The 22,641-nt window shown below is 44.8% G+C and overlaps 1 protein-coding gene across 1 annotated transcript in view; it reads left to right on the top strand.

The window, feature by feature from the left end:
* The first annotated feature begins 2,965 nt into the window (after nucleotides 1-2,965).
* The window catches only part of LOC115327459, a 75,231-nt gene continuing 55,555 nt past the window's right edge, over nucleotides 2,966-22,641 (top strand). The window contains exon 1 of the mRNA XM_040206383.2: nucleotides 2,966-3,083. The gene's annotated coding sequence lies outside the window, so the exon portion shown is untranslated. The remainder of the gene's footprint in view (nucleotides 3,084-22,641) is intronic.

The following is a 22,641-nucleotide window of genomic DNA, read 5'->3' as shown; positions in this document are numbered from 1 at the left end:
GGCAGCTACAGCAAACATCATCCAGTTCAGAAGCCAACAAATTCAAGGCATCAACCATTCGTTTTCTTAGCCGCAATTTCGGAAATACGGGTCGGGGGAGAAAAAAGAGAAAGAAATTAAACAGTTGTTAGTCTGCGCCAATTCATGCATATTTTTGTCTCTCCTTCTGCATTAACTTCATTTCTCCAGTTTTTTTCCGCGTAACTACGCAGCGTAGCATACCATCAATACTAAGTAGGGTCGGGCAGTATGCCGCCCCGAATCAGGAACTATAAAAGGCCTAGCTTTATGCAGCTGGGAAGACAAGACGCTACACGCTGGGCATCCCGAACTTGGAATATACGACACCCTTAGAGATAGTAAAATAACACTGCGTTAGGAACAACTTAACGTATACGTACCTTGGAAAACAAAGCCGTCTACGCACCGCTGAACGCCTCTGACGACGCGATAACAACGTCGAACTCGCCTTCCGAACGGGCAGCAGCACTCTGCAGCTCGCGGGCCCACCAGGGCCCACGCCGGCCGGCAGCGGCTTGCGCATGCGCGGGTGAGAGATGTCTTCCTGCGCGCGGCGTAACACGGCTCACGGGCACTGTACTTCCGCGGTCTGATAGAGTTCCATAAAAATTGCTGGATATCCGGCACTTTTGGGCGCGTTCAATTCGCTTATACCAGTTGAACCGACTATAAACTGTAGTCTTGTAAGGCTTTTTTTATTTATACGGATAAGCTCATACTTATTGCCTAAATAGCACATTTCAATGCATATGGTACAGTTCCCGTTTTTGAACGCAAACAGCACATTGTATGCATTTCCAGAAAACGGGACATGTTCTATTCGGTTTTTCCACGTAGATTGATGGAATTTTCTAACAGTGTAGGTTTGGCATCCGATCCGGATTTCCTTGATGCTGCCATACCTCAAGGCGTTTTCCATCTTTGGCGTGCTGACGACCATCATGTTCTGCCAGGGGCTGAGGCGAAGGAGGTCAGTACTCGCTCCCTCCGTCGACATTACGGCGGCGTGTGGAGCGGCATCCCGAAGTTGCGCGTAGCTCACTTGCGACGTTCTCAGTCTGTCGCGCGGTCGGAGAACTATCTTTATATCCTCCTCTGGGCAAACGAGGCATGCGCAGTTTGCGCATGCGTAGAGGTTCCTGAACCTTTTTTGCCTGTCCTTGACGCACGTACGCTTGGTGTCGAGTGTCCCGAGCAGGTACGCTTAACATCGCCTGAGCTCGATTGTTTCGTTGTTGATGGCTGGCAATCCAGCCCGCGTCCTGTTTGTATTCTTCTGGTGATACCGACTCACCCTCCACTTCGACGACCTGCATGAAGCCGGTCATGCGGGGGCTGCGAGCTTCTCCTCCCAGGCCGGAGACGTTCTCGGAGTTTTCAGGCTCCTCGGCGAAACGAAATCGGGGGCCAGTACGTGCCCCGTGCAAGGCCAGGTGGTGGCCAGGCCGCGCCCAGCGCCGGCTCGATGTTTATGCTTCATCACGTTCTCGTTTTCGCGGAGTTCTCGGAGCCCGGGGAAAGTCGACTGCTCTGCTCGGAGGTTGGAACGAGACTGTCGGCGTAGAAGATTCGGCCCGTAGAACATTCTGACCTCAAACAGACGACAAGCTTCCCAAGTTTACGAGAACGCTAAATTAAAGGAATGAATAAAAGACGCGCTGCTCCCAGGAATTGCTCCCGGGGCCTTCGCACGAATGCCAAAGCACTGTAACCACTCGGCCACGCACGCGTTCGCTCGGTGACGCGCGTGGCAATATTATATATATATATATATATATATATATATTAGGGCTGGGCGTCGATTAAAAGTTTTAACCCGATTAATCGCCACCCTTTAATCGATTGATTAATCGATTGCGTTAATTTTTATAAATAATGTAATAAAAAGAATGGCAACAACTCGTCTTGCCTTTGAAGACTTAATTTACTCTCTGTTACACGGCGCAAACGACATTTAGAATTGAGGATACATATAGTTCAACGATTCAAAGACGTATTTTTGCTCCAGCTCCGAAGACAAAGAAGTTTGTCCCCAGTCTCCGACAGCAATACAAGAAGTCAGAGCTTGGGCGATGCTTTCTTATTTTTTCAGAGAAAGGAACCTCGATGGAGAAGGCGTTGATTCTTGTCTGCGTTTCGGCGGATGGTCCTTGCTGCAGTTAATGGGTGCTTCGCTCGTAGGCGATACTGAAGCGAACTTAGGCTTCCACTGTACGAAAACGGCTTTTTGCAGATGATGCAGTAGACTTCCTTCGAGTTAAAAACTTCACCGCTGAAGTTTACTTTAAACCCAAACTTTCCAGCGAAATTGCCTTTCATACTCGTGAGCTCGTCCATTTTTACGTGCCGAATACTGGAACAAGTAACCATAGCGTTGTTTGCTTCCCAGCTTGTTTTTCTGCTTGTTTGTCTAGCCTGGGCAGGATGTGTAATAGATCCTCAATAAATGAAGTTTCGCGGTCGCGCGGGGAGTAATTGCGGCCCCGGCTTGTTCGTCTGGCCTCGGCGGAACTGTAGTGTATATCCTCGAACACGCGACGCTTCGCGAGCGCGAGAATTGAACCTTGCTCATAGCACCTGGCTGGGAACGGACTTCTTTTGAGTACCGATTAAAAAACCGATTAACCGGTAAAAACATTTGATCGCGATTAAAGCCTTAATCGATTAATCGGAAGGTTAATCGATCAATTGCCCAGCCCTAATATATATATATATACACGTGTGTGTTGGGGGGGGGGGGGGGGGTGGAGAGATTGAGGCGGGTTCGTCGGGCCCCGGGAAATTGAGAAATTTCCGCCTGCTGTCCCAAGCCTTACCCCCGACATGTGCGAAGGCGGAGCTTAGTCGGAATCGCTATTAACCTCCTCTCCCGACTTCGCGCCGCCTTTACCATGCGCAGAGCACAAACATTAGCTTACTCGCGTGGCGTATTCACTGCTGACGCGACTCTCCCCTGCGAAGGCTGGCCCGGACAAGTGTCTGCATAGTTTCGGAATCCTGGGTCTTCGGATAGCGTCGAAAGTGATTTCAAATTCGTACGAACCGCCGGTCACAAGCTCGTGGTAAGTCTTTATTTTGACTCATTGTTATTTTCGTAGGACACCGGATTCAATAGAATGTTATCGAACGTCATTTTACGACAGGCGATATGTATAGAACGGAATGAACGATTACATTAAAAAAAAAAAAAAAAAAAAAAAAAAAGCTTTTTGAAAACAGTCTGGTTGGGACACGCGTGTCGAGAAATAAATTTTTTAGAGGAATATGGGCGGCGACAGACGCAATTTAGTCAACAGTCACCTCCTTTCCACTTTTTTGCTCTGGCGGCATTTCGGGTGCGTGGAGGAGAGGTGCGAAGCTGTGTCCATCACGTTGAGGTGGAGAGAGTGTAGGACCATTCTGTGACGTCTTGGAGATTGCGCGCCGAATCTAAAATAAAACTCGCGCCCTCAATATTGCTCCAAAAAAAGATTTATTTTTCGCGCAAAAATTCATTTCTCAAAACGGGTGTCCCACCAAGACCGTTAAAAAAAGAACTTTTTTTTTAAGTGGCCCTTTTATTTTGTCTTGTGGCCGGGTATAATGCAAGAATTCAGTGATACGTTTGTTAGTATCGCTTACATTATTGTGAAACTTGCCTAGCCGTGTCCGCGTTGACTACGGCTACCTGATGTTTCCTCTGATCCGTTTTGCTGTGTCCCATCACTGTGTGTCTCGTCACTTTCTGGAAGTCATTCTGTATAAGGTATGCACTCCTACACCAATAACTGCATGGCTCAATGGTTTCGACTTCAAACAATCACATTTTTCTGTAGATGTCTTATACGCACACCTCGAGTCATTTCATACCGATTATTTAGTGGTGTGATATTTTGGCTATGTAATAAATTGTTTACTTGTCCCGTTGGTATGTGTAGTTTTATTTTAGCTAATAAGACATGGGTAAGTGACTAAAAGCGCGCTGTTACGACGGTTGATTCACGCGTGTTGCCTTCGCTTCGGTGCTTCCGACGCGCGCCCCCGATGGCCTTCATTCGCAACATCACAAGGAGAGGCTACGGCCGTAGATTTTAGGAGGTGCTGGCCGGCTTCGCTTCCCGCCGTTGAAGTCATGTGTGGATGGCGGAGATACTGGGGAAAAACTAGGGAGAACGAAAGTTCGGTCTTGGTAGCGAACTAAATAGTAAGTGTTTTTTTTTAAAATTAAATTGAGTGAATCCAAGGTAACGAGATAGCATATCTAAATCACAAAACCATCATCATTCAGATGACGCCTTCGCATCAAGGTAAGAAAATGGGCGGGGTTCCCTTTAAACTGGCGCTTCTTTGTAGCCGGACGGGTGTGAGACGCGGAAACAGTGCAGCCATCTCTTTACCGCTCCACTTACCTTAGGTGAGACGTATTCCGCTCCCTGAACTTTCGTGCGCGTCGGCGCGATAACGCGTCGCCGCGGAAGGCTGCAAAGTTTCGGATTCGGCGAAGCTTCATACTCGGTCGCGACTGAGCTCTTACTTATTTTAACCAAAGCTTACGGACCTTGGGGAAGCACTTTATATGATGGTACTTTTAATTACATAAGTGATTCGATGTTGCATTTTAGCGTGTAGTTTTATTAGACAGCGTTCTAGCGATTGGCGGCGGTTTTGTCTAACGGTTCTTTGATAGAGCCAGGTCGGGACAACGACCTTTTTACGCTTGCTCCTGTCTTCCAGAGGATCAAGCCGCAGTCATACTTATATAAATATATATATATATATATATATATATATATGTTGTTTCAAGAAAAGTGGACAAATTCCATATTGTGAAAACTACGCGTCGCAACAAAAAAAGACTTGCGTCATTTTGGTCCTGGGCCAAAGGCCTATTTAGGAAAATTATTAAAGTATGGGATAACTACGTTGTGAACTATTTTTCCGTAATCAGCTTTTTAATGTTGTGTTTAAGAGCTTGGTTTCAATTAGAAAATTAATGAGCATCATTGAAAAACACTAAACCAATAAATTGTAGAACGATAGAAGACACATACGGCGTTTTACGGCTTTCTGAAAAACCGCGCAAATTTGATGGGTTTTTAAGTTTCGGTGTACAGTCGGAGCGCTTCTCGGCACTGATGGCACCGCGCCCCGTGGAGAGATGGTGCAACCAACCTCTTCTTCTTTGCGCGACGACAGCGCACTTGACCCCCGAGAGGTCAGATGACCCCAGTGACGGCACGTCACCCCCATGACGTCACGTGAACCCGTGAGATCACGTGACGCCGGTGGCGTATTTTGAAATCCTACCCATTACAGGAGGGCGGAGCCAAGGAAAAAACAAAAACAAACAAAACAAAACTATGTCGGCTCCTATTGGTCCACGTGACTATGACGTCATTGGCTGTTCTCTTTAGCGGCAGCAGCCCCTTTTTTATTTTTGTATTGTTTTAATTACAAATGCGCTTTAATAGACACTTGCGTGAGGTGCAATAATAGTTAAAATAGTTAGCGATGCTTTTAATTAGGAACAAAAGTCGTTGCGCTAGCATTAAATAACGTCCAAAGATGCGATTGCACGGCCGAGACGACGCGGACGGACTTGTGTACGCTGATGTGCGCGCGGGATTTATCTCGCACGCTTCCAAAGGTTTGTGGTTTCTAGTTTATGTAATTGTGTTTTTATAGTCTCGAGCATCTCCCACATCTCCGCGCATTGAAACACGCCGCACTCCAGAATGCCAGTGTCAGTTTGATGGAGGCGATAGTGTTTGTATTGTACGCCGAGCTACTGAAGCCTTTAAGCCTAGCTGGAGAAAAGACGATAGACTTGTTTGCATTTAAAACGTGAAATGTCGTGTTCGGAAGGTACGTACGTACAATGCCAGACCAGCTGAACCAGTCCCACACGAACAGTTGTTTAGACTGGTGCTCGACCGCGAGAAGCGCACATCCGAGAAACTGCCTACGATAGCAGCCAACTTCGCTGAACTCCGAGACATGTCGGAAGGGTTCCGCACCGCGGGAGACTGCAACGCCGAATCTGTACCGCGGAGTCGCACAGGTTCGCTTGCGAAGGACCTTCACACGGTTATATGCGAAATATAAGATAGTCGCACCTTAGGGACACTTATCAAAGCTTTGGCATGCTATTGTGAAGTATCACAAAATCTGCAACTTCAAAATTTGTTTCAAGAAGAATGTGGGTTGACTGCATACCTCCTGAAACAGTGCAACCTCGTTTGAATATTTCAACCTACCTAGGCCTTCACAGGCATGAAGCAGTCTCTCAACACGAACAATGAACCTCTTGTCACCATATCAAATGAAAAACGAGTTGGCTGGACCGTTATAGGGTTGAAGAAAGTGTATATTCAGAAAACGGTAAAAATATATTCAAATGTGCAAATAAACTTGAATCCTCCTCAGTTTGTGTGGACTTGATTTTCCGGTTCTCTTCACCGGTCTTGTCACCGTCCCGAAGCTCCGGCAAACCAGCTGTTCACCTGCTTGGTCGTCGAATCCAGGTGCTCTAACAGTGGCACCTGGATTCATACACTTGCGGGCACCTACCTATCTTAAAATGGCAATGCCTCGGGCACCTGCCAGAATTAAAGATAGTTGGGTGGGTTCCTTCAAGTCCCTGCCAAGAGTTGCTCCTGCCAGTGAATTATCATTCCAGCTTCTCGTCTGCAGGTGCCCCGGGGTCGCCGCCGAGAATTCCCGCAAAGGCCTCAGGTCATTACAGAGTTTGTCTGGTTGTCACTGAAACACTCGTCAGGGTGATCATCGGAGTCGACTTGCACGGGACACGCCAAACTCTGCTGTTCAACCCTTGCCACTAGCTGCTCGCTCCCGGTTGGTTCGCCTCTCCTATTCCTGGCTGGATCCCCTTCACCAGAATTTAGTTGCACTAAATTTCTCATGTGGCATGTTAAGCATTCTGTACACAGTTTCCCAGTCACATCACTTTGTAGCCCTAAATAATTGTGTTGTGTGTGTTTAGGCTGCCAGAAGTTATTCAGCCTCAGTGGGCATCAATGGTGTCTCAGCTGTAGGTGAGAAATGTAGCCAGTGCAGTACCCCTGCAAGCCTAGGGTCTTTAACGACCATTAACATCCCAACAAACACAATATATTTTCCTGCATAACCTATTGCACAGCCAACAAACTCCCCATTTTGACTATGTCATTAATTAACTGGAAACTTCACCCAGTATATTTTTCAATCCTTCCTACCTACCAAGGCTTTCCTCCTACCGTATTGCAGCTCGAAGCACATACAGCAAAAGTTTCTTCCACACAGCAGTTTTAGCTTGTCTTAATAATGATTGGGGTTGTGTGGATATTTATACAGCGTGTAGTTGGTCAGCCATTTCAAAGTTGCAACGAGTCACTTGCTGTAGGTGAGCTATTTAGCCAGTGCAGTACAGCCGCTAGTCTGGTGTATTTAACGTGCCTTATGATATACGACCGCACGCCGGTATGATGCTCATCCAGATAGAAACGAGCAGGGGTGGCGATTGAGCCCAGGATTCCTGGGCTCTGCAGCGCGAGCTTTCGCTCCATGTGCTCCGAGCTGTTGTGCGCTACTCCAGTCGTCCACCGATTTCCCTCTTTTAGCTTGTCTTACTAAACTGACTGACTGCCAGCTCATTTCCATAAAAAATATCAACATGTCTTCACATTTGAGATAACAAAAACAATCTCTCATTTTAGCAGTAGCCTGCATAGCGTTCGACATCCTATACTCCTGGCTAAAATGTATGTTCTACCATTTTTGCAGTTGTACACTGTTAGTGCAGACAGGACACCTGTGTTATTTCACATTTTACTCAAACAGGGTATGGGCAAGCATAAAACATTTACCACTTCATTTGGTTACCTGAATGATCATTCTCCGCCATACTGTAGTCGTTTTAATGACAGCCTCACAACTTAAGATACGAACAAGAAAAACCAGCTCTTGCTTGTTTGTGCTGTGTTGCACCTGTGTTGCCATCCTCGCATAAAGCATCATGTTTATAATGTATGTCGCTGTCATCTTGCGTCTCCATTTGTTTCTCTGGCCAACCGACATTCATGAAACACAGCTGAAAAGTCTTGTCTCCTATTTCCTCTCGCTACTTCTGTGACTCGCAATAGTTTAACAGTGTATGAAAGGGGTGGTGCAATGATTTTCATACTTTGGCCTATTAACTGCAAGAACTAATCTGTGTCACTTATAGAATAAAGAGCATTCCTGCGTGCGCTAGTTTTTATTTAAAAAAATTAAACAAATCAAAGGTGAAAGTGCCCATCAACTCTCACGTCGTCTTTCAAGTGACGTCTCTGGGGGCCACCTGGCTTCCTTTTGTGTTCTTCCTCACAAACCCCAGAAGCTTCCTTTGCAATTGTCGACTTTTCAAAGATGAGCATCGCCGCAGGTCGTGGCAAGCGACCGACACAAAGGACAGTTTGTCACGGGGCTGCTGGCCAGTGTAGCAGAAGAGGGGGACAGGTTTTGTTGACTTCCACGAATACACCAGTGACGTGCCAGGGTAGGTGCGGTGCAAGCTACATGCTCGTTGGACCAGTCATATTTAAATCTTTCACCATGTAATTACGCGTTCGCTCATGCCCACACTCGGAGAGTGGGGTGAGGTGATGAAAGGGAGGTGGTTGATGGGTTCGGAGAGCGCATAGCTCCCACATCACTGACAGCTTAGGAGTGAACAGAGTATAGAGTAATTTCTGCTAACATATCTCCTTATTCTTCAAGAGCCATGTCACTTCTTCATTCCTAATTACTGAGAAACTACTCAATGTTAATAGGTTTATAAATCTACTTACTAAGCTTTGATCGTTAAACCTTGAAACAATTTTTGAAGTCCTACGCACAAAGACGGCCCAACCTTGATAACGAATGAAGTCCATGAACCGAGATGTAAGTGTTACAAAGCTTTAATTACAGTCGTGAGTTTTGTATTCACCATGGGTATGCCACATTTAAGTGCATTCCTAAATGTGGGAAATGCTTATGTAGTGCCCTCTGCAGTTTTCCATCACTTAGGGACTGTAGCTTGCTTTCTCGTCAGTTGTGTTTTGCTCTCACGCAGCTTTCCAAATGGACGACAAAGTAATGTGGTTGTAGGTTTAGAAAATATGTTTGGAATAAAAATCGCGTCAAACCTTTCTAAATGCTGCAAGTTCAAGCTCCTATCTTTTTAGAGGCACTCTTAACAGTGAGCACCTTTTGACAAGTTCTTTTTGGTAAATAACGCCAAACTTGTGATATCACAAGAAATACAGTAGACTCTCACTAATTCAAACTCTAGGAAGCTGCGACTTTCGTTCGAATTATCAGAATTTTATCTAAATATGATGCAAGATAAAATTATGATTTGCCTAATGAATGGCTACACACAGAAAGCAGATATATTTGATGATTTCCTCTACATAGGCCTAGTGATCATAAGCAGGTATGCCAAAATTGAAACATTTGTGAAATGTGTGACATAGTTTATTTATACCTTACAAATGTTATTTGTCGTGGACCGTTGGACAGCACATGACAACTCAAAACAAAATTAAGCTTGTTCATTGGGCCAAGAAGTTGTCTAATACGAACTATTAAGCAGGGGACACACAAGCGATGAGAATGGGCACCGCGCAGCAGTTTTCATAGCAACTTTCACAGACGCTGTGATGTGGACCTGTGCGATGCCGCAGCGTCCGCTCAAGTTGCTATGGAAATTTCCGTGTGAAGCCCGTTTTCATAGCTCGTGTGTGCCTGCTTGAGCCCCGTTGAGTGCGCTTCTCACCACGCACTGGTGCACTGGGGGAAGAATCGCCCGCGGAAGCAAGAGCGGTATATAGAGAGAGTTTGGTCAATGGGAGAAGCGGACAGAGCCATGGCGTGCACCAGACGCAGACAGAGGGCTTGACATGCTCTCTTGGCCAACCAGAATAATTTCCTAGTGGACCACCACTAGGGGATTATTTTTGACTTTTGGTTGGCCAAGAGGGCATTTCAAGCCCTCTATCTGTCTGGTGGACGCCAAGTGCGTAAGAATTATATATAGTAATTCTTCATTGTTCAAAATATGGTGCACATGTTGTTTCGATTATGATCATGGAAAAAGATTTAAGAAACGAATGTGCCACTCAAACCAGGGCTGGATTAAGGTATGTAGCTAAGGGGGCTGCAACCTTGGGCCCTGGGCTCTCGGGAAGACCTGTGCTGGACCTTAAAACTTGTAAAAAGAAAATTGTGTTTAATTTACTACAGTTCAGACCAAGAGCAGAAGGAACACTAAGAAGTGCCTCTGGCGTTTTGGCCTTCTCGTTTCCGTCCTTTTTCTTTTTCCAGCAGGGAGATGGGCATACTATGAAGTTCCAGTCTTTAGACTAGCTGGCATTTGTGAGGTTGTTATACAAGAGCGTGCCAGGTCAACAAAAGTAAGGTCGCCTCTCATGCCCCTTGTCGGAGGGTGAAGCTGTCGACGCCGACGGTCACCTTGAAGTCTTCTAATTTAAACTCAATAAAAAAACAACACAGAAGTTTTTTTTGTTTTTGTTTTTCTTCTTGCATTGTTTACGAACAATTGGCTGTTGGAAGTTAAGCAAGTGTTGTCAAAAACTACTCAAGCAGTACGCATGGTACACATTTTTGTGCAACCTTTTAGCGAAGTTGCAGCCCGTCGACATTACTGCATTTAGAAGGAACAATATTATGACTAAAAATGATTGAAACATTTTCCCCCTTAAAAAAGACAGCGTGTAGGTACAAGAATTCGAAATTATCTCCTCGATTTTCATGAAAATTTTTTTTTGAATGAGTGCTACTGGCTTGATTCCCCTCCCAAAAGGAAAGAAAAATATTTTAGCCGTTTCAACTATTGGAATATTTTTTTCTGCCTGTATAAATCAAGCAGAAGTTCTAGTCAAACAAGTGAACGGGGTCACAATCTTCAACAGAAATTCTTTAGTTTCCTTTACGGAGCTGCTGGATATGACTAGGGTTCTGCGTTTTCGGTTTCTACTTTTTCAAAATTCGGCGTACTTTTTTCGGTGTTTATTTTAAAATTCAATTTTCGGTTTTTTTCGGCGTATATTTATGACCACAAAAGTTTATCGGCTTTTTTCGGTGAATATAAAATAAACACCAATGGACACCGGATCGGATGATCCTTGTAGCTCTGATATTTGTGATCACTCAAAGAATAACGCCACAGGTACATTGAAAAAGAAATGGACACTTTATTTGGCAAATGTCTGCAGCTCTAAAAGAAACAAGGAAAAACCTGAGAAGCACGAACAAGTCAGATATGAAGCCTATGCCCGAAAAACATAGAACTTCACCTTCTGTACATCAGGATTACGTTATCTTATAATAGTACACGCAGATGTACGTTCCCAGGTTCTCCTTATTGATCCGCACTCTTCCTTTCCTGTTAGTATGACCCTGAGCTTCGGGAATGCCCTCTCAGCGCTAACACTGGACACTGGAAGGCTGAGGAGATGAAGCGCCGCCTGAGCCAAAATCGGCCAATCAACCAATTGTGACCGCCGAAAGAGAGACGGTGCGACTTTGTGAAGCTCAACACAGCATGCAGAGCTTGCATCAAGTCAGTCTTCCTTACAACGAGTTCGAGAACACGCTCGCACATGGCGAAGTTATGGGGCATTTCGGACTTTACGTTCCGATCGATGATGCGCACATTATTCCAAAACGTCGAGATGGCATCCGTGTATCCCATACATACGGACACGTTTCGATAGACACTGTCGTTCCACGTTTTCTCCACGGCTCTGCGGTACGACTGGAAGGTCAAGGTGACCTTTCCCAGTTAAAACTGAATTTTAGAAAATTGATTCGACGTACTTTTTTCGGTTTTAATAAAAAATGCCGAACCTAAAAACTGACCTTTTTCGGTTAAAACCGAATTTCCAAAAATGAATTCGGCGTACCTTTATCGGTTTTTATCGGTTTAAACCGAAAACTCCGAACCCTAGATATGACCAATACATCTAAATCTTTTCCTAAATATTTCATTTTGAGTTTTGTACCTCAAAATTACTCTGTAATGTGCTAGATCGGTTGATTTGTTTCAAAGCAGTTTCTAATCGAAAATTCCCTCCACTTCATATATGTCCCTCGTGTATTTTCTGTGTTTTTAATCTTTCAGTGTGAACTGTTCATTGTCAATGTGATATTCTATGAATTCCATTGAATCTACAAATCTAGAAAAGGCTCGACAAATATCATACAATGAAAAAATATCTAGATTTCAAAAGGTTTTAAAACTTGCATGCAGTTATTGTTGTTACCTCCACCACCATGGTCATTATTATTATCACGAGTAGGGGCCTCGTAACAACCTTAGCCCAGGGCTCAAAAATATCTTAATTCGGCACTGGCTCAAACTCAGTTTTGTTCGAACGGACTCTGACGACTCCAACGGCAGATTCCTGGTCCTTGGCACCTGGCATACGGATCACGTCAATCATTCTGCTAGTAGCACAGATTTTTTATATCTTCTATATCTTTGTACGTCTTCCACCATGATTTTGCATAACCGTGATTGAAACATCACGTGCACCATATTTTCAGTCACAGAGTTACTCCGACGCACTTACTAATTTTGATTCTTGCAACCACTGCCAGGGTATTATTCTCGGATTCTGTTTGGTCACATTCGAATTTGAGTAGATGCCCTGGAACACGCCCAGCCCGCTTTCTGCAAATGGCACCTCCTCATTTGCCTCGTATAGTTTTCAATGAATGGCCAAACTCTCTCTATATATGGGTCTGGTGGAAGCAAGCTCTGCAGGTGTTGCCTCTCTGCAGTGCACCAATGCTCGGAAAGAAGCACACTCAACGAGGCTGTAAGAAAAAAAAAATTAGGAATTACACAAAACGCCGTATGAATTAAACACCTTATGAATACATTAGCGAAAAAAACTTAGCGGGACAACCAAAATTTTGAAATTTGTTTGAATGAAGAAGCATGAAATATCAATTTCAATTATTGCAAGCCTACTCTACTCAGCATTGCAAAGTGCATTCGACTAGAAACAAGAATTTATGACAGAATAGAAAGAAAACATCTAATTTTTTATTAGAAAAGCAAAACAAGTTGTGAACAAACATCTGTGTTGTAGGCTATACACTTAAATAAATAGGGCTGCAGCAGCAAGTTGCATAAGAACAAACATTCTGCATTGGTGGATGTCAATGTCTCAATGCTAGTGAAAACCTGGGAAATATTTTAGGGGCAAAGCTCCTTAGGGTCTAGCCTTGTCCGTCTGGCGGCCATGCTCACATCGATTGCCATTGCATCTGCCTTCTTAAAAAAAAGAAAAAAACATGTTTGCGCAGTCGACAGGATTCAAACCTGTGCGGGGAGACCCCAATGAATTTCTAGTTCATCGTCTTAACCACTCGGCCACGACTGCGGGACGAGTAGGGGGCTCTGAGATGTGGTAGTAACTCAAGAGCTGGGGATGTCATGGATGAAACGTTGCATGTAGCCGCTCAACGTCTATGCAGGAGAGGGCTCTGCGGTCAAATGCGTATATAATTGTGTTAAACTTTGCATGGCATTGGATCAACGTTTATAGATGAGAGGGCGCTGCGGTCAAATGCGTATATAACCACGTACCATACCACACATTCTGTTTCTGACATGGACTGTTGACTCGGGCGGTGGAGATGCGTTCCCACGGCTTCTAACGGATCCAAGCTGATCCGCCAGAAGAACCACTGGCTCTGCGTTTCACCGACCGTAAAGCAGTAATAATGAAGTTGAAACGCAACCCGGAACTCGGCACTACCTATGAACAAAATCAGTATCATCAGCACCACCAGAGCTTTGCCCCAATCAACATCATTCACCACATGGAGATGCGGTCATTTTATTTTGTCAATGTTCAGCTTCTTAGCTTTCAGGTTCTTGTTTGGTCGTCTTCATTTGTAGCTCAAGAAGGGACATAGCACTTAGTTCTTAGCTGTTTGATGATTATGTTTCTCACGAATTTTCAGGACACCGCAAAAAATTAGCACTTGTGCCAGAGAAACAAGTACAGTTCCCAAGTCAGCAGCAAGTACTTCACAGGCGCCCATGCAAATTACCTCTTTTAGTGTGAAACATTCTTTAACCAGGTGTTCAGCATTTCTTGAAGCCTGGATAAAAGCGTGGCCGTGGGGGTCAACACTGGTTAGTTGACGGATGAGGGAGGAGCAGCGAGGTGCTCGACACTGATTCGTTAACAGGGAGGTTGTGACCAGGGGTGGAGTAAAGCAGGAAATACATAAGCAATGAAGAACAGGTGCCGCCAGGCAGCGCCACCAGTACCCATGGCAACCAGTGCTGGCGTCCCTACGTCACTTCTGTGCTGCACCGTGGCACTCAGATCTGGTCGATACAGATCAAAGCCGCGCAATGCGACTGTGGCACGCCCGTGGCGTGGCAAGCAATGAATGTTGCGCGGCACCCACTTCGATCGCTCATTACATGTTCCATGCATGAGGAGAGGTAACTGAGGTGGGAGAGCAGGAGTGGGTTAGAAGGTTCTGGAAGATGACCAAGTTTATCATTTAAAATGTATGCATGTCACTTGTTAAATTATCCGATGAAGAGCTCCGGGAATGTAAGCGTCTCGCTGAACAGGCTAGGCGTGCTGCTAAACGAACTTCATTAAACGTTTAAGATGCTAGAACATTTCATGTATGCCACACAATTGCCTAGCACTTTGCCATATTTTTGAAGACTGAAATATACCTGGACATCGAGGATATAGAAGCTGGAGATTGAGGACAGATTTGCTAGAGGAAAACCACAGCTCGGCAAATCAGCTCGCAATCTCAGTGATGGAAGGGCTGTGCCGTTCGCACCAAATTGCGCCATGAACGAAAGCTTGCTACATCTTGCACCAAAAAGCCATTATCATTGAGAATTGCGCTACATTTGTGCCAAGATGGGCTTAAGGAAAGCAAAAACTAAGCATAATATGTTATTGGTTGACCCTAATATTCAGAGAAGTAGGAGGAAAGAAAAATGGTACAAAAGTAATAATTTACAGCATTTCTACCCATTGTATAATTAGTTTAATTTAGGTCAAAGCAGAAATGAAGTATTGAACATATACAACCACAAACACACGCACTTAAAGCGCAAGTCACAGGACATACACTGCACTTGATTTAGTCGATGAAAGAACACGTACAGGAAGATGGGCTAAGGCCATGATATGTTGATGCCGCGCTTTGACAATGTTTGGTTGGTCCCATTGGCACGTAGCATTGGCTGCACTTTGAATTAAGATGAAACGAAGCATACAAATTGCTTGTCCACTGCACTGGAGGTTGATCACCCACGTCTAAATTTCCATGTGATGTCGGCAATGTCAGGAGCTAAAAGTCCCGATAAAACATTGCATAATAGTAGGATGGCGACTACTGTGATAAGACAGAACTATGGTCTTGTACTCCTGATGCGATCACTTGATTGTCATGTCTGCTACATCCCTCAGTACCGCCTCTCGCAAGCGCGTCGAGCTTCACTGCTTTGCACCGGAGTGCTAGGAGCAGTGGCTGGCATGGGGGTGCTCCTGGGTTTGCCCGATAGGCTCGGAAATTATGCTCAGTAATATTACAGATCACCTTCTTTGGTCTTGATGTTCAGCCATATGGAGGCTAAACAAGAAACTCCTTGTTTATCCACCCGTAGGGAAAACAAACCACACCATTTCTCTGCTCAACAACCACACTGGGCAACAGCAGCACTAACAATGAGTGATTTTTAAAAGCAAACTCCTGTACACTACACATAGCGTAGAACAGCACCTTTAAAAATGCCGTCAGAGTTAATTGAATGCCTTGGGAGTTTCGCGTGACCCTAGGGAGGGGTTTATAGTCACGTGGTATGTACACAGTGCTGTATTAGCTCCGATAAGTTGTGGCGTCGGCTGCAGTCCATTGTGAGGTGAAACGAAATATATATTCCAAAAAATAGGGCAATCAGTGACCTTTAGTCAAACAGTCTATACTCTTTTCACCACTAAGCTGGCAGTGCGGTGGAAGCTAGTGCTCGTTGGATCAGTCGTGTATTCATCTGTCGCCACGGGATCTCGGTCCGCCAACACCCACGCACAGAGAGCGGGGCCATGTGATGTAGAAGATGCAGCTGACTGTGCCTGCGAGCGTGTATCTCCCACCTCACTGTCAGTTTAAGGGTGAATGGACTAGTCCTGTTGTACGTGTGCCTTCTTTGTTGTCCGTGTCAAGTTTGCGCTATTTTAATCATGTCTTGACATACTTCGTTCGTGTGAAGATCAGTCGTGGGTCTTTCCTATAAACCACGAATGGGGCGTAGCCGACTTTGGGCCCTTTGGTGTGTCGTCTGCTTCTGTTTCTTAGTCTCGAGTTTCCATATTGTTGAAAGTTCACCATTCCTACTTCTAGCTTGCTTGTTACTTTTGTTTCCATGAGATCAAACGGGCTCATCGACGCTGGTTGTCTGGCAAAATGATCTTCCTGGTTGAGCGAGGGGAACGGCGACTGTACCACTAACTCTGTTCAATAAATTCCTGAGCTACGGTTGAAAACTTTCGCGTGTTTGTCATTATTCTGTGTTGTCTCGTGACGAGTAGACATGAAGATGACTCGCCAGCGTAAACTCGTTCAGGTTATAATTTCACAAATAATTAAAAGGCGTGTGTAACTTAAGACGAAATATGTAAGCAATCAATGACTGATGTCATCCTTGTGTACTCGTAAACTGTCTGACAGGAATCTAACATATGGCAGAACCCAGGAACGAGCACTTACCTGCGACTTACCAACTGTCATCCGATGGTTTAAATGATAGTTTTCCAAGTCAGTCAAGTGTGGAAACTGCGATTCAAGCAGCTACTTCTCGCCGAACGATTGATCAACGCGGAGGTAGCGGAGGCCCGAAGACAATGTAGGCCGCCATTTTGTTGATGGGATTGATGCCGTTGGGACTTGTTTTGACCGATTTTGAATTGTGAACGCCAGAGTTATTTAAATAAATCATAAATGACATTTATAGCTTTAAATATATTATAATTTATCTAATACTGGATACAAATAATTCTTAGGTTAAAACTAGCAACGTCATTAACCAATCCTGCGTCTATCATCATCATCACCAAGGAAAAATGGCTGCCTCCAGACGAGCCATATGAGACGAGCCAGACGAGCGATGGAACGTACCCTTGCAGGCGTTTGCATGTTGAGTATATTTATGAAATTTGAACGCATAACGTTTATGTAAGCCTAGGTAAAGAGCTAAACAAAAAAAAGATCAATTTCGTCGCTTCATCTTATCCACAAGCTGCGAGGCTTTGTGACTGTTATTTTATTTTTACATATACCAGCTTGTTTGCGCCATTACATTTAGTGAATTCGTCCTTGTCGTAAACCAATTTTGTCCGTATTGTCCTTCGTGGAATGGGTCATCGGCCCTTCTGAGGCACCGCTGCTTTCGATAGTTCTTACTGCGAACGTGTTTCCACCACACTAGCATAGTAACTTTTTGAGGGATAAGTTCCAGTGGTGGAACTGCTGCGCCATTTGCGCTAAAACGAAAACCCTGCTAATATACTGCAAAGGTGGTATTTGCGCACAATTTGCGCCAAAAGGGAGCTGTTCTCAAAAAAGAAAACGAAGTGTCTGGCTCGTGGAATTCTTGGCGATGTTACTGAAAATTAAGAAAGTACAGTTGTTTCTTTGGATGCCTAAGTACCATGTTTGCATTAATGCAAAGGTGCAAGCGAGCTGGAAAAGAATAACGATAAGAATGCCTGGAGAAGGGAGTCTAACTGATAAAACCCATTTGCTCTACTGGCATCTAACCCCTGGTTAGCTCAGTTGGTAGAGCAAATTGGACGTTTTAGTGATTTTTACAGCGTAAGGTTGGTCTGCCAGTAGGGGCGACACTGGTTTAAACTGTAGATGAGCAATTTTGCCAGTGCAGTACGACTGCTAACCTGGGGTCTTTAACGTGCTCACGCAGTAGTGATACACGACCGCACGCCGGTACGATGCTCATCCAGATTGGAACGGGCAGGGGTGGGGCTCAAACCCAGGATCCCTGGGTTCTGCAGCGCGACCTTTCGCTCCACGCGCATCGAGCTGGGTGTGCGCTTCAGCCCACTCGGCCACCGATGGTAGAGCACTCCACTGGAAATGGAGAGGCCCCTGGTTCGGTACCAAGACCAGGCGGATATTTTCAGCCGTGCACCAGCCACCTGGCTGCGTTTGGAGATTTGTCCTTTGTTCCCTTTCTCCAGGGATCATTATCGTTACTCTGGTACAGTGGTCTGCAATGAGCTAGAACGCACAAACTGCAATAAGGCAGTACAGACGGAACCATACAAATGAAGTGCTCGGCAGAGTGCGGAGAGGTATCGCGTGTAGGGGGTGCTTCTACGAAGTTGAACATGCTCACTTCTGCCAATGCTTTCGCTTGCCACCCCCTTGGCTCTGCAATCTGCACTGCCCGATCGCTGTTCACACAATTTAACTCATATCTCGGACCACTGTACTAACCGTTATCCCTGAAAGCCCTTTAATGGTACCATACACTCATGATTTACAGTAGATATTATAATAGAAAGTCCCTACAACACTAAACAACACTACTAATGCTCGAGCTATTAAGAATTTATCCGATTTTTATATAACATCCTATACTTCGCTTCAGCTTAACTCCAGACGCAGCCAATGCTACAAGTGTGAGCATGTGGTCCTGCACAGTGCTTGCAATGCACAAGCACGCGTGCTTGGCAGAAACACTGAAAGCCCAGAGCGCACGCTTGTAGCATTGGCTGTATCTGGACTTAAGCTGAAACAAAGTATAATGGGATGATTATTGATGTTCAAAATGTATAGGCATGATTGTCTTGCACGTCACAGTAAATTTCAATGCTTTTCTCCTTAACTCGGCTAATCTTCTTTAGATTTCAATGCTTTTCTCCCCTATTCGGCTAGTCTTCTTTTATTAAAAGGCATACCAGATTTGCCATGGCTTACAAGAGTGCTGGACTCGTGCCCCCGTTCTCATAGGAGAACCAAAGAGCTTGTAATAAAAGAGAATTGTTGAGGATTAGGGGAATAAAAAAGAGTATGAGCAAGGAAGAGCGATCCAATCTGAGACCAGGACTAGACAGCCAGGTCGGTGGGCTACAAAGGGAGTTGCCTCCTTGTAAGACAAAGCCCCAGAGGTGCCCGTGGGATGTTACAGGCAGTGGGAGGGGGCCAAAGCTCCTTATAGACCAAAACTGGCAACAACCCAACCAATTAACAGCAAGGGAACAGTGCAATTTGACAGAGGACAAGAAAACAAGTGCTCAAACACGCTGCTGACGCTCATTTGAGGGTTTATTTTCAAGAAAACCAAAAAAAGAATACAAGAAAAAAAAGACAATTCATAAAACAATTTTTAACATGCCATATCATTTTCACACAGATCTGCCATAATTCTTGATAAAACAAAACCCGTCACCCCCCGGTATACCGACGGAACGCTAAAACATTCGTCTTCCCTTCTCGATAAAATGAAAAAGGCCCTATCGATTTCCGTCTTATTTCTGCTATGCGCCAAGATCGTCAAATCATTGACCGAAGGGATGCAGCCACACCTATTGAAATGCACCATAAGGTTGCCTGAGGGGGAGGAACGGAGAAAAAGGGAATGCTCCCTCACATTCACATACCTCCTTATCTGTCCATGGAACAATCTACGACTAGGGAGGAGGATCTGATACCAACACCTGTGGCACATAGGACAAAGGAAGTGCAGTGGTTAACATCAGATTGAGAGCCCTGGGTTCCACCTCGGTTTGCGGCACTGAAAAGACCACTGGCAAACTCTGCTTGTTAGCCAAAGATTTGACTTGGTGAAAAAGGGTGTGAACATAGGGTATCACCACTGGTCTGGATGTCAGTTAACAGAGACAGCCAAACCTTAACAGTCATCACAAAGAAACCCACCAAGGTAAGGCTGGAGACTTGTAAGCATACTGTCCTCGCATCTATGTCAACATGACTTTAACAATGAAGCTCGTTTGCATGATGCAGCAATCACGTGCTTCACCAGCTTAAAATGTGTCGAATCATGTAGCATTAGCCCCTTTTTAGAATGTGGTTCATAGGACCAACAGATGTGAGGGGGCTTAAGAGCAAGCTTCAAGCCTAAATATTGCAAAACCTTACTTGTGGATGTCTCATACTTTGATTTTAACCCGAAGGAACACTCCTTAAAATTGCCCAATGAAAGTGACAAAGAGCGATTAGCTAGATGTCTGTCCAGGCGAGAACCCAGCAACTGCCGCTGAGCAGAGAGACCGAACAACATTTCACTGAAGTAAGACTAGAAAATCAGTTAATCCAGATTGATCTTCACATCTCATGCAGGGGCGGACGCAGGTATTTTCGAAGGGGGGGTCAGCGTATCATATAATTACCCCCCCCCCCCCCTTTCCCGACCCTGAACTTTTACACATGCAGAATTCAAGAGGGGGGTCAGGACATCCGGACCTCCCCTCTGAATCCACCACTTTCATGTGCTGTGAATTGGAAGGGTCACAACGGAAATGGCAAGCAGCCATTATGAACACTTGGGGGGTAGCGCAATGATTTTAATGTTGAAATAATTTGCAGTTTGTATTTTTTATATTGTTTATCAAAGCACCAGTGAGAAAAAACGTGTCATCTTCCCCCGAAAATCTGCTATTCTGCTGCGTAATTGCACAAGAAAAAAAAAAAGAAAAAAAAATTATCGGCCAATCTACAGCTGCGTGTAGCGGTTATAGAAACTACAGTGGCATGTCACTGGGGTACACGCTAGTGGTGCAAAACTATCGATAGAACTATCGATAGTATCGATAGTCGCCAGAAATCTGACTATCGATAGTGAAAAAAACTATCGATAGTACTATCGATAGTCGACAATAGAAAAACTATCGATAGTTGACTATCGGAAAACTATCGATAGTACTATCGATAGTCGACTATCGAAAAACTATCGATAGTACTATCGATAGTCGACTATCGGAAAGCTATCGTTAATCAACTATCAGAAAACTATCGATAGTCGACTATCGTAAACCTATCGATGGTACTGTCGACGATTTACTATCGATAGTTTTGTGACACTAGTAGTTTGCATCGCACCCTCTTCTCTTTTTATCGCTTTATTTATTAATTTTTTTTTTCTTCAAATGGGACACCAATTAGCTAAGGCACTTACCATCCCAACTTTCGCTGAGCTTTCAGTGATGACGAAGATGGAAGTTTGGGCGAAGAGAGGAGAAGGGGAGGCGAGGCGGTAGGGCGTGGGTAAGACGGGCCGGGGAGGAGGAAGCAGACGGAACGCTGGAGAACAGAGGGGGAAAACTCCTTCTCTCTTTAGCGTTCCGTCTGCTTCCCCCTCCCCGGCCCATCTTACCCTCGCCCTACCTTCTTGAGTTGTGACTGATCATAGTGGTGCAAGACTATCGATAGCACTATCGGTAGTATCGTTAGTCGCCAGTATAGTAAAACAACTATGGATAGTCGACTATCGAAAAACTATCGAGAGTACTATCGATAGTCAACTATCGAAAAACTATCGATAGTCGACTATCGATAGTTCCGAGACACTATCGATAGTTTTGGAAAAACAATCGATAGTATCGATAGTCAATTTATCGATAGTTTTGCATCACTAGTACACGCAGAAGTCAACCAAACCTGTCCCCTCTCCTGCTACACTCACCGGCGGGCTTGTGGCAAACCGTTTTTTGTGTGGATCGCTCGCCACGACCTTTGGCAATTATTTTGGAAAGTCGACAATGGAGCTGGATGGATGGATGGATGGATGGATGGATGAATACGGCTGAGCCCTTTGGATCGGGCGGTAGCTTACGCCACCTAGCCATTTTGTTTTACCGTTTAAGCTTAGAATATTTAAATGTGAAATCTACATTCACTCCGCAGTGCAAAGAAAGTGAGGCTATGAAACCCCCTTGCCATCAGTGAATAAGAAAATACCTAGTTTTCTCTCGATTTCTGCCACCATTCACTTAATCTTTGCTTGGTAATCTCTACAGTCTTGAAATCCACTCTCCCTTCGCTGTCTCTAAAACCCGATGACTTTATTAAATCTATGTTGTCTTCGGTAGGCATAGGGTGAAGCCCTTTACAGTAGAGTATCAAGTGCTCAGCCGTCTCGTCCTCCTCTCCACAAGCAGTGCACACTGTATCCATTTCCTGGTACTTCACTCTGTATGTTCTGGTTCGCAGAACACCCGTCCTCGCCTCAAACAACAATGAGCTTCCCCTAGAATTGTCATAAATGCTTTCTTTGGCAATAACTGTTTTGTTTAATCTATAGCTTTCCAGAGCCGTCTTTGTCTGCATTCCCTCTAGCCACCGATCTCTTTCTGTGGCCTTAACTTTCTTCTTAACTGAGACTTGCTCTTCCTTATCTTCCCTATAGCCTAAAAACTTTCCTCTTAATTTCCTAGTGCGCTGTCTCCACTTTGTGTCTATGCTCCTCATGTATAAATAGCTGAAAAACTTTCGAGCCCATTGCTCTCCATCCATTTTCCTCAACCGATCCTCAAATTCTATCTTGCCCACAGCTTCCCTGCT

The sequence above is a fragment of the Ixodes scapularis genome, unplaced genomic scaffold (assembly GCF_016920785.2).
Source record: "Ixodes scapularis isolate PalLabHiFi unplaced genomic scaffold, ASM1692078v2 PGA_scaffold6__148_contigs__length_123643588, whole genome shotgun sequence".
NCBI lineage: Eukaryota > Metazoa > Arthropoda > Arachnida > Ixodida > Ixodidae > Ixodes > Ixodes scapularis.
The sequence above is the reverse complement of the archived record's forward strand: the minus strand, read 5'-3'. Positions and strand labels throughout refer to the sequence as shown.